The 12,809-nt window shown below is 37.3% G+C and overlaps 1 long non-coding RNA gene and 1 pseudogene across 2 annotated transcripts in view; one reads left to right on the top strand and one right to left on the bottom strand.

Moving 5' to 3' along the window:
* Nucleotides 1–1,730: 1,730 nt before the first annotated feature.
* Nucleotides 1,731–12,809, top strand: part of LOC134065848 (uncharacterized) — a 42,303-nt gene continuing 31,224 nt past the window's right edge. The window contains exons 1-4 of one of the 2 annotated variants that reach the window (XR_009936331.1): nt 1,731–1,991; nt 2,130–2,256; nt 9,904–10,012; nt 11,700–11,821. This is a non-coding gene — a long non-coding RNA (uncharacterized LOC134065848). The remainder of the gene's footprint in view (nt 1,992–2,129; nt 2,257–9,903; nt 10,013–11,699; nt 11,822–12,809) is intronic. The other variant, XR_009936330.1, reaches the window with a different exon arrangement.
* On the bottom strand, nt 3,111–7,661 carry LOC134065845 (myosin-6-like; annotated as a pseudogene).

Raw genomic sequence — 12,809 nt, forward strand, 5'->3', positions numbered from 1 at the left:
TACTTAATTCATAATTTATTTAAAAATGAGTTGAAGATCTGGGTTTGGCCATTTTTAACTGATTCGCATGACCACACAATGTTTGCACTTCATAGCGACACATGCACACTAGATGCTTGCAGATCCACAAATATAAAAGCGTTGTTATATAACATTATAAATATGTATATTAATATTATAAATAAGAGACTGAATGAAATGTAAGGGAAATCACCCATTATACTACTGATTATACTATCAATCTCTACAAGCTAGTTCAGCTGTTCACACCACAAAGTGAATGAGGTGTTGAGCTAATAGGCCTCTGGGTCTTATACTGCTAAGCAACTTGCCTTGGGGTCAACTCAAGACATGTTTACACACCAAAGAAAGTATAAAGTCACACACAGGCTTACGATAATGTGACTGTGGTGTTGCATGAGTGAGGGTGATTTTTCTTCACCCTCTGTGAGACATTTGAGGTCACAAGATCCACGACCTCTATTCTCCCAAATCCTTCTTTAGATAGCTGTGGGATGTTAGACATGCCATTCCATCCCTTGTGTAACCCTTATGGTGTTCAGTCTCAGCTGTCAAGAGTCCTTGAGCCATCACCACTACTGCCAGGAGGGCATCACATCTCCTCTTGGAGGGTTTATGTCATTGGCATGGGAGGACCTGCTGTGGCTGGTGGCTACACAGACTCCAGTGATGCCCTGCTCAAGCCCACTAGGAGGTGTCTGGACTCTGAATGCATCATATATTTTCCTTGTCTATGCTTGAGCTTGTTTCTCTATCCATGTCCACATGAACTCTCAGACTGAGCCATGGAAGAGAGACAGATAAGTGGTAATCCTTTGGGAAATGTATGCTTTTTTTTGCTAAGGACTGATGTGGCATGGCCATAATCAAAGTTCAGTGTTATTGTACAGTATCTACTCAGTACTTTTTATTCATTGAATATACTCTGTTCATTGTGATTTAAAGCACTGTCTTTCTTTTATTTTATTTTATCACTGAACTATGATGTGAACTATCAGATCAGATGTATGGTTTCTATATGAAACTGCTATATCAGCGTACTGTATTTTAACTGCAATATGTTTTACATTAATTTCACAAATATATGTCAAATGGCGTGATTTCAACATTGTTTTGGGTACAGTGGTGTTCATGGGCTGATATGGGACAAAACAGAGTGAGGTCCTGTTGCAGTGCATTGCCTTGTAGCCTTCTCTTGGGAGTGTCCTCTGACCATAGACACTCATAGGTCTCTGTTCCTAAGAAAGTGACACTCAAGCCTTAGTGCTGTTTTGTTTATGAGTCACATGCACATTTCCCTCCATTTGTCCTTGAGTACAAAGATAGCCATGGGAAATTCTTGCTAAATGTCGATGAGACTGTGACATGTTTAACTCTAATCTGCAATTGAGATGGTCTTGCACATGAAACAGACATCAAGGTATAGATTTATCATTGCTATTATTCTCCTTTTCATTCTCCTCTGCTTCTTGGTTTACAACTGTTTACAACAAATCAAATTTGGGTGGTTGTATTTGTTAACTATTTGTTAGAAAAAAATATATGTTTTGCTGCCTATGGACATTGGTTACTTACATGTTGTATTTATTGATGGTATACATCTTTTTCAGTAATTACTGAAATTCAATTTTCATTTGTTTTAAATGAGATTTGGTTATTGCTGAAAAACACTGATTTGATCATCCATTTAAGAAGGAGATTGGTCAAATTTGTGGTTAACAAAAAGTTTGAACCCAGCACAGACAGGGAGATCCTTTCTGACCTGCCTCAATCCTGTGTGTGTGTGTGTGTGTGTTACCTTGTCATGTCCTTAGAATCCCAGTGGGGCGGCAGCCAACAGACTCTTCCGCCAGAGCATTCATGTCAGTGCACAGGCATTTCAGTGTAGGATCAGCCTAAGACAAGAACAAGGACATGGAAAGATTTATATTGTTTTTTACCGAGTACTAGATGGATTGACTTAGTTTAAGGTCAGTGTGACAGAAGTAGCGATTTAAGCACCTTAAATCATTGAAAACGTTCATATTATGAATGTACTGTATCTATTCTATTTTTAAATACTATGCTTTAATACTCTTTTTTTCTCTCTTTCTTCCTTTTTTATGCAGAAGAATCTGCGGATAAGCCTTTTTATAGCTTTGACAGCAAAACGGAAAGATGGAAGATTTTTTCTGGTCCTTGTGGAGGACTGTCACAGTTCAGTGTCAATACAACAGGAGATCTCAAGGTGTAAATGTAAGCAGGCTTTACTATGTTGAGTGTATGCTGTGATATAATTCTTGACTTGGTTTTGTTGATGTGTGGTCATTTGTTTATTCATAGTTTGTGTCTTCACTGTTTTCAAAATAATACGCATGTAGGACTTTTTAGGATTAGGATTAGTTAGGATATCTCCTAACCTTGTGATAATTATTCCCAAGCAGACTCAGGATCTCCTAAAATCAGGCAGGGAATCATTATGTGCACCTCACATCCCATAGTAATGGTCCACAGGTTGCTTCTTAGTCATGATCCTTTTTTCCTTTTTCATTTCATTTGTGACACTTGCAAAGTTAAGTAGCCTAAGTGGTAATTGACTTGAAGAAATGAACCTGAAAATATGTTCACACTGGTAATTTCAAAACAGCAGGATGGGGTTTGAGTTTGGTTGATGTGTTTTTTTAAGTAGCTGCAGCTTCAGGTTGGAAGAGATGATGTTGAGTGCTGAATGTATCTTTTCCACTTGTCCCAGGTGGATGTACAGTAGTTCTTTGTGCTGACTAAGTGGCATGCGCCTGTGAGAGTGTATGTAATGCAAGTACACCAAGTAGGTTTATTTTCTGGGATTATATGGAATTTTTAACTCAGACCTGTTAATCTGCTGATTTGGTCCCAGCAAGCATGACTGTCAGTTTAATGAAGTTTATAATAGGCAAACTTTGCTCATAGCATAGCCCGTGAATGTACTGCATGTGAATGTATAGGTGGGGTCTTTTATAAGTATTTTTTATAAGTAGTAAATTTAGTAAGTATTTTAAGAATGTACAAACAACAGAAACGCTTTTTAAGTGATTGTATTGGAATGCATTCCATATTGAAAACTAAAACACGGCAAACAATAACTTTTCATAGACGTCCATCATGAGAGCTTCACTCTTCTTCGTGTCCTTTCTGTGATACAGCAAAAACATAGTCAGCAATATGTGGATAAACATGATTGTTAGGGGTCAAAATGAACTAATATTAATCTACCAGCCACTTTCACATTTTGCCAGCATTTGGCTAATGGCTAGGGCCAATTCTTGAGCCCTGATGATTATGAATAATTGTATACTCTATTAGAGAGCCTAGTTCTGCTAAAGGCAACAATATATAGTACAGTGTATTACAATAATATGCAGATACTGGTTATGGCAATTATATTAATATATTCATATATTGATAACATAACAACACAGTGATCTAAGTATATGACATTGAGTTCTAGTTGTGCAACTGTTGCTCTCACCTTGCCACCTGCATCACGGCTCTTGGATCTCATCTTGTTGACCTGAGACTCAGCTATATCAGCTCTCTCCTCAGCCTCGTCCAGCTCATGCTGCAGCTTGCGGAACTTGCCCAGATTGCTATTAGCCTGTTCTTCCTGAAATGTGCACAGAAATTAAGTTCTTATTTCAACAGAAGATCCTTACCTGCCAGCATGTACTGGTAGGCATTGTCAGAGATGGAGAAAATGTGAGGAGGAGCTTCACTCCTCTTCTTGCCTCTGTAAGCAACAACAACTTCCTGGTTGTACACTCACTGGAAACCACTTGTAGGGATTGACGGTGACACAGAACAACCCAAAGTAGGTCTGTACAAATAAACATTCAATTGATTATTACCAGTGTGAAAATATGAAGCATCAGAATATATTTACCGTAAGCCAAATAGGTAACACTTTACGATAAGGGTACATGAATTCTCATGAATTCATGCATGACTTAATGCATGAATCATGCATTACTTCATCCCTTAACATATCATGAATCATTATGACTTAACATGAATTCACTGATTGTCATTAATGAATTCATGCATAAACAACTCATCATCTTAAGCATTAAGTACGGTTGGCACATCATCATGAATCATGATTAATTAAGCATGGTCATGATGACTTTGTCTGACAAAATCGTGGACATCACTGTCATGGAGAAAAAAGAAAAGTAATACCACATGAATTCATGTTAACTAAATGTAATGAATTATCATGAGTTAATTCATTAACTCATGCATTAATTATACATGAACATCTCATTTAATAACATGAATTAATTGTGTTATCAGGTATGGACAGCAAATCATCTTGAGCAGTAGGTACAGTGGGTAAATCATTAAGACTGATGATCAATGATCATGTTGATTTCTTGGTTTTTGAAAAATGTGTTCCAAAGATCATTTTCAGAGAATATCGAAGAATCCACATTGTTTAAATATAGGCATGTCCTCATGAGCTAAGCATTATATTTTCATTAGTTAATCATGTTTGTGGCCCCTCAGGTAAAGTGATGAACAGGTTGTGCTTTAAAATGTGTGAATGAAGTTTATAGTCATGCATAAATAGTCAATTTACATTAATTAACGGTGAATTGCTCATGAGTTCATCATGTTTGTGGCCCCTCAACTAAAGTGGTGAATAATGACATGCATTTAGAGAACTTTTACAAGTTGTATGTATGTTCCATCAGTCACCACAGGGTATTAATAGGTGTACATACTTTAATAACAACCTGTTCATCACTTTACCTGAGGGGCCACAGACATGATTAACTAATGAAAATATAATGCTTAGCTAATGAGGACGTGCCTATATTTAAACAATGTGGATTCTTCGATATTCTCTGAAAATGATCTTTATTAGTTCATGATGAGTTAATGTATAGTTTACTTACCCCTTGGAACACATTTCAAAAACCAAGAAATCAACATGATCATGTGTAATTGATCATTATTCTTAATGATTTATCCACTGTACCTAATGCTCAAGATGATTTGTTGTCCATACCTGATGTCATTAATGACAGACAATTCATTCGTTAATTAATGAGATTTTCATGTATAATTAATGCATGAGTTAATGAATTAACTCATGATAACTCATAACATTTAGTTAACATGAATTCATGTGTAATAACTTTTCTTTTTTCTCCATGACAGTGACGTCCACGATTTTGTCAGACAAAAAGTCATCATGACCATGCTTAATTAATCATGATTCATGATGATGTGCCAACCGTACTTAATGCTTAAGATGATGAGTTGTTTATGCATGAATTCATTAATGACAATCAGTGAATTCATGTTAAGTCATAATGATTCATGATATGTTATGGGATGAATTAATGCATGATTCATGCATTAATTCATGCATGAATTCATGAGAATTCATGTACCCTTATCGTAAAGTGTTACCGAAAAAGATCATAGGATGAGGTTGGCCAGTTGTTTTTGCCACTATGGGATAAAAGTTAATTTCTGTACTCACATAGATCATCCAGGCTGCGTAACGCTCTTTGAGGTTAAACAGCACAGCAGGAAGGTGAACCCGGCGGGTTTTGTTGGTGACCATCTGCCTCTTTCACAGTGACAGTCTGTGAGATGCAAACAAAATCAGTGTCTTTGGACATTTTTTTGTTCTCAATCCAAGCAGCTAAATTGAAATGTAGTCTGAGAAAAGTATAAAAAGTATGACAAAATTGCATCTACATAGTAATGGGTATAGATTGTGAGTGAATTCAAAATAATATTAATATGACAAATATATATTTATATGATACTAGTAATTCAATAAGTAAAACATTACCTTAACAAACTCAGTAAGAACAGTGACTTTGTCACCGACTCTGCTTTGGATCATTCCCTTCACGTATTCAACCTCAGGGTCCACCACAAAGCAGGCCCTCTTAATGTCAAAAGGACGAGTCTGGGCCTCCAGGCGTTCCATGTCCGACTTCCTCAGAAAAGGAGCCGCCGCCCCAAACTCCTCCATCAACGCATCACCCATGGTGAAGTCTGGTGAATGGATATTACATTAACTAATTGAACTTGCACAGACAACACTTGAAACCTTAAGGACGAATAACAAAAATGTACATTTTTAAATTTTAAAGGCACGCAATGTACTATCTTTACTTTAATATGACGTCTACAAAGCGAATTTGATGGTAAATTAACTTGTAATAGGGGAATTGTTCAACCAGCATAGCTTAGAGTATAGCTGTAGCGGGTCGCTACAGAGAGAACCAGCAATGCAACTTCACGACCAGAAGATTTTGAGAGAATCGTAAAATATTACCTTGTCAGTAGATATACAGTAGTTATTGCCTGTTGTTAGTCCTTTGACTCCACAACAAAAACATTTCCATTATGTACAGCCATGAGAAGTAGTTACAACGACAAACGAAAAAATAAATATATATATGGTGACTTGGCAGAGCTCTAGGGTCGCCAAAATACCATAAATACCTTTAAATCTTAATAACTATATGTAACGGATTGATCTTGTCAATACTGTTAAGATACTGAGTTTAAGTTAATGTTTTAAATGGTTTGAATATTGGGTTGGATTTACCTGTATAGTTATCAATTAGCTCAAATGATATCTACAACCGAGGAGCTTCTTTGTTAACCTCTGCAACTGTACATCAACACCAACGTCTTATCAATTGTTTATATGTTCCCTCTTGGACAAATCTTCAAGAACATTTTGATTACCTCATAGCTATGTTGATGACACCCAAATTTACTTGGTCCTGTCGCCTAATGGCAATGGTCCCTTTGAATGACAATGTAATAACCAAGTTAACAACTGGATGTCGCAGAATTTTCAAAACGTTCGCAAAATCTCTTTCCTTGTCAGTGATCTTAATTGCCACAAGAAAGCATTACCAAACTTGAGGTCTGGTGTCAAAATATGATTTAGAAAAACTCATGCATGCATATGTCTCCAGCAGGGTTGATTACTGCAATAGGCTTTTCACAGGTCTTCAGGTGATACAATATGCAGCAGCAGGTAGCATGTTTTTCTTTCGGAAAAAGAACTGACCACATTACTCCAACACCTGCTCCCAGTCACATAATTGACTTTATAGCACTACTGCTTTATTATATCAGACATGCTTCAGCAGTGCACACCCTCCAGATCTCTCAGATCTCTGGATAAACACTTGTTAGTAAAACCCCATTGTTAGAACTATAGATGGTTAAGCAGCTTTTACCTGCTATGCGGTTACTATTATGCTTTTATTATTCTTTGTTTGTTTTCATTGAATTGCCTAGTGTGTATGAAATGCACTATATAAATCAACTTTAGTTGACTAGTTGTTTTGTGATATTTTCAGTCTGTAAATCTCACCTTCTTTGGGTCAAGCCTCAGATGTTCTGTTAAGCAGATATGATGTCACTTGCTGTACAGTAAGTGAACAGATAAGAAGCAATCAGATCACACAGGTCACACACTTTGAGCCCCTGCACAGAATGCTTACCAAACAGATCTACAGTATGTGTCCCACAACAAATAAAATCCCTAATTACTTCTTGTCACCTCCGTATTCACTCACGATGCTATCAGGCAACGAGAGATTCCATTCACTATGCTAAGCTAGTGGGTGCGCTGCCAGACTAAGACAATGCATGCAGATGAGCAAAAAAGTTTGCTCACTTATCAAACTCTAGGGGAGACCGTAAGTAACCCAACCCAAACCTAATTTCATAAAACTGTGGCGTGTTCCTTGAAGGGGTCCTTGTTCCTGTGCATCAACATAATGAAGTACAGTGCATTAACCTATGTAACCATATATATGTAATATCACATACAAATGTTGTCCATACATGTATTGTTGTGCACCTACAGATCATTAGTAGGCCTACACATGTAGTAAGATCACAACAAATATTAGCTAACCACTTAGAATTCGCATCAACGGGGTCTAAGCATTTGTTAGCAAAGTTAAAATCATTATTATTTTCTTCTCTATTAATGTCTTAAATATTCAAAATGTAAAGCACTTTGAGCTTCATTCTGTGTATGAAAGGTGCTATTGCAATAACACTTATTATTATTATTATTATTATTATTATTAGTGTTATTGTTGTTGTTATTGTTGTTGTTATTACACTTTTGTGGTAGTGTGGTTAGGGTCCCAGCAGACAAACGTAAGTATTGAAAACTTTGAGAGTGTACATAGAGGTTATAACAACACCTATATCTGAAGGAAGCAAGTTGCCTGGCTTCGTGTTCTGACTTCGCTCAAATCAGTGGGCGTGTTCAACTTCTTTTGCCAATGAGTAGATCTGGCTGAACAAGTAAGGCAGGTTTGTATGGTAACTTTCAGCAAAGGTACACAAAAATACATTATTTATAGACAACATAAGTATCAGTATGTATACATATTGTTACATAGGTAGATACACTGAAACAAGGACCCCTTAAAATAAAGTGTTACCGTACATTTTATTTGTTTAGCCTACTGTTTTTTTGGAAATAAGTATTGTCATTGTGTATAGAGCCAATGACAATGGATACTGATGTAAACTGATGCTTGATTTTTATCCTCTCCCAAACTTTTGATTATGGATAGAAAGCAAGTCCAATAGACAGGAACAGCTGTCTCTTTAGGAGTCATGTCCTTATCGCTATCTCACTGGCACCACATTGTTTCCTTGAGGATAAAGATAACCCTGTGAAGTTCGTGTCAGATTCCTCCATCAACTGCTGATGGCCTTTGAAGCACTTGTCAGTGTACCTTCACACCCCTATGAATTTGTACAGCAGCTGCTCTTTGGACTCAAGCCTGAGTGCACACACAACTGCTGCTACTGTGTGTTATTCAAATGGTACTGAACACACATACTGTAGGTCAATTAGATTGCAAAATGATCTGTATTCTGTTTGAAAATGAAGTGAAAAAGATGGGTTTGACCATTGATTCGCATGACCACCAAACTTCTGCACTTGATGCACATGTACATCTAGGTGTTACGGACCTATAAATGTAAAAGTGTTGTGTCTATGTTGAAATGTAATATTTAACAGTAAGGTATCTGGAATTAAATGTAAATTGTGCATAAAGGGCATAAATGTGTTATATTACTGAAGATATTAAGTCTATGCGATAGCCGGGCGCTGATCTCTCTTATCATATTCATCTAGAAACACTAGTTCAGCTGTTTGGAGTCAAGGAGGTGTTGAGCCAAAGGCATCTAATTCTTACATTATGACTTGACTTGGGGTCAAGAAAACTGTCAAGACATGTTTACCCACCAAAGAAAGTGTGAAGCCACCCACAGGGTTCCGATAATGTGACTGTGAAGGCCTAAGAGTGAAGGTGATTTTTCTACACCCTCTGTAAGACATTTGAGGTCACAGGATCCTTAATGAGATAGCTGTTAGATGTTGGGCATGCCATTCCATCTCCAGTGCGATCTTTATGGGGACCCTCAGCTGTCTAGAGTCCTTGAGCCATCACCACCACTGTCGGCAGGACATCAGATCTTGTATCATTGGCATGGGAGGACTTGCTGTGGCAGGTGGCTTCATGGACTCCTGTGACACCCTGCTCAAGCCCACTAGGAGGTGTCTGGACTCTGAATGCATCATACAGTTTCCTTGTCTATGCCTGAGCTTGTTTCTCTATCCACGTCCACATTAACTCACAGACTAACACATGGGAGAGGGAAAGAGAAGTGGTAATCCTGTGAGAATTGTACATTTTTGTTTACTAAGGACCATGAACAGATTTGGCCATATCAAAGTTCAGTGCTGTTGGATTTACTCAGTACATGTACTGTAACTTATCTATTCACCATACTCTGTTCATGGTGGTGTATTTTAAGCGCTGTCTTTTTCTTTTGTTTTCTTAGGTTTGTTTAATGGTCTGCTATTGTGAAAAGGTGACGGTTGACCCCCCCACAAAGAACTACAGCGCTACCATTCAAGCAAGTGAACTTGGCTTTGAACATCATCATCACAGTAAGCACCTTTATTTTGACTATTACTACATGAAATATATACATCTCAATGAAGAGGCTTTGATGTTATGTATTAAGTATATCTACTTTTGTTTAATGTATTTGGAAAATGTATCATACTCTGTAACACTAACTGTAACAGACACTGCAATGCAACTATTCTCAGGGATATATGTTGAATCCCAGCAGATGCTAAAGTTAATTATCTATGCTCTCTAAGTCTTTTTACTGTTATGGACATTTGAACACACAGGCCAAATGTGTGGTTTCTATATGAAACGGCTATATAAGCATACTGTATTTTAACCGCACAATTTTGTTTGGTGTTCATGGGCTATAGTTTGTGGGGACATAACAGATTTAGACTCATAGGTCTGTTGCTGTCCCTCAAGTTGCTAAGACAGTGACAGACCCCTGTGCTCTTTTGTTTACCATGCGCATGCATGCCGCCTTCCCTTTGTCCTTGAGTACAAAGATAACCCTGTGAAATTCTTGCTAAATGTCAATGAGACTGAGAAATATTTAAATCTAATCTGCAACAGATGGTCTTGCACATAAAAACAGACATCAAGACAGATACAGTAGATATCCTATTCTTTCCTTGTTTTCTTGGGTTACAACATATAAGACTAGAAGATAAAAACATATTTTGTGTTGTTACCATGCCATGATCAAATTTGAGGTTACATTTTTTTTTTTAAGATCATAGCACTCCTCTGTCCATTACCTCCCACAGACATGGAGATGGGTATAGATTGCCTCTCTGACCTGTGTGTGTGTGTGTGTGTGTGTGTGTGTGTTTGTGTGTGTGTGTGTGTGTGTGTGTCCTCTCTGACCTGTGTGTGTGTGTGTGCGTGTGCGTGTGCGTGTGCGTGTGTGCTTGTGTGTGTGTGTTGAACAGTGTTGTGAAGTGGAGTACAACAGGTGCTACCTTGTCATGTCCTTAGAGAATCTCAGTGGAGCAGCAGCCAACATACTCCTCCTCTGTGACCAGAGCCAGACCATTCATTTCAGTACACAGGCATTTCAGTGTAGGATCAGCCTAAGACAAGCACAAGGAGGTGGAAATGTTCTTATAGTTTTTTTTTTCTTATTGGTTGATACTGTCACTTTACCAGACTTGTGGTCTCCTAAAATTGTGATAGTTACTCCCAAGCACACTTGGGATCTCCTAAAATTGTGATAGTATTGTGGCAGTTACGTCAAGGAAAGTTTATACTGTAGTTTTTTTTTTTTTTAATATATATGTATTTGTGTAATAATTTCTTATATACTGCTAAATACACGTGGCTGTTGTATTGAACAAGAGTACTTGATATCAGCCTGAATTGTAAACAGAGAAGTTACAGTGTAATGCAAGAGTATGTGAAAAAACCTGTGAAGATTCAATGTTAAGTGTGTGTGTGTGTGTGTGTGTGTGTGTGTGTGTGTGTGTGTGTGTGTGTGTGTGTGTGTGTGTGTGTGTTGTGAAGTGGAGCACAACAGACGTTACCTTGTCATCTCAGTGGGCAGCAATCAAGACTCCTCCCCTGAGACCAGAGCCAGACCATTCATTTCAGTACACAGGCATTTCAGTGTAGGATCAGCCTAAGACAAGCACTATGATGTGGAAAGATTCTTTTTAATTTTTTTTATCAATACTATTTTAAATTCTTTGTATTTACACTATTTCCTATTTTGTCCTACAGAAGAGCCTTGTGGATAAGCCTTTTTACAGCTTTGACAGTAAAGCTGACAGTGCTAGCTGGTACTTGAGGTGGACCCTCACAGTCTTCAGTACCAGTACAACAGGAAATCTCAAACTGTAAAAGTAAGCAAACTTTACTACTGTTGATGTGCTATGATGTAATTCTTGATTTTGGCTTTGTTAATGTGTGTGCTAGTTTGTTTATTCATAGTTTATGTCTTCAGTGTTTTCAAAATAGTAAAACATTATGACTAAAGACCTTTCACCCTTTCAAGACCGTTCATCCAATTTACTTTAAATCTTTTTTTGCTGTTTGCTCCCAAGTTACCATTGGCTCAATGTTGTTTTATGTGCCACTGAAAATGGCCACACACATGTTTGTTTATGCAGTTGAACGGGTCTATACAAATCTTATGATTGAAGCAATGGTTGAGATTCTGAGCCTTCAGTATTAATAAAAGTAATAAAATAGATTGATGAATTGATGATGATTAATAGGCAGCCAGAATATGTATTTATTTACTTATCTATGATGACAAATTAGTTATTTAAGTAATAACACTAATATCCCAGGTATTTATTTAACAGTTGTTCAGTAAATGGATAAATATTCATCAAGCTTTGAACCAATGGTGAAAATTCATCAAGTAGAGATTCTGTAGTCTCTAGAGTTTTCTACCAGTTGTACTAGTGTACTGCACTGCAGTGCTCTGGTGGTCTGTGAAGGTATTGCAGGTGGTCCCTGACCATGTATCCAACACTGTAGCTTCACTGTGGGCAGGGAATCATTATGCACACCTCACATCCCATAACAGTGGTCCCCAGGTTGCTTCTTAGTCACAATGGTGATTTAAAAAAAAAAATGTGGTTAGACTGCACTATTTTTCTTGTCATGTCTATGCACAACCTGTCTATACACTGTATTGCATTTTCTGCTTTTTTGCATGTCTGGTTATTTCGTCGTCTTTGTACTAAATTAAGCCAAAATCATCTTACAAGAGAGTGCTAGGTCTCCTTATACAAAAAAAAATGCAAAATAGATTTTTTTTTTTTTTTACTTGTTTATAGTGTATTTTGTACTGATGAAGTGATATTTTAAGTCAAGTCCTGT

This window comes from Sardina pilchardus, chromosome 19 (assembly GCF_963854185.1).
Source record: "Sardina pilchardus chromosome 19, fSarPil1.1, whole genome shotgun sequence".
Classification (NCBI taxonomy): Eukaryota; Metazoa; Chordata; class Actinopteri; order Clupeiformes; family Clupeidae; genus Sardina; species Sardina pilchardus.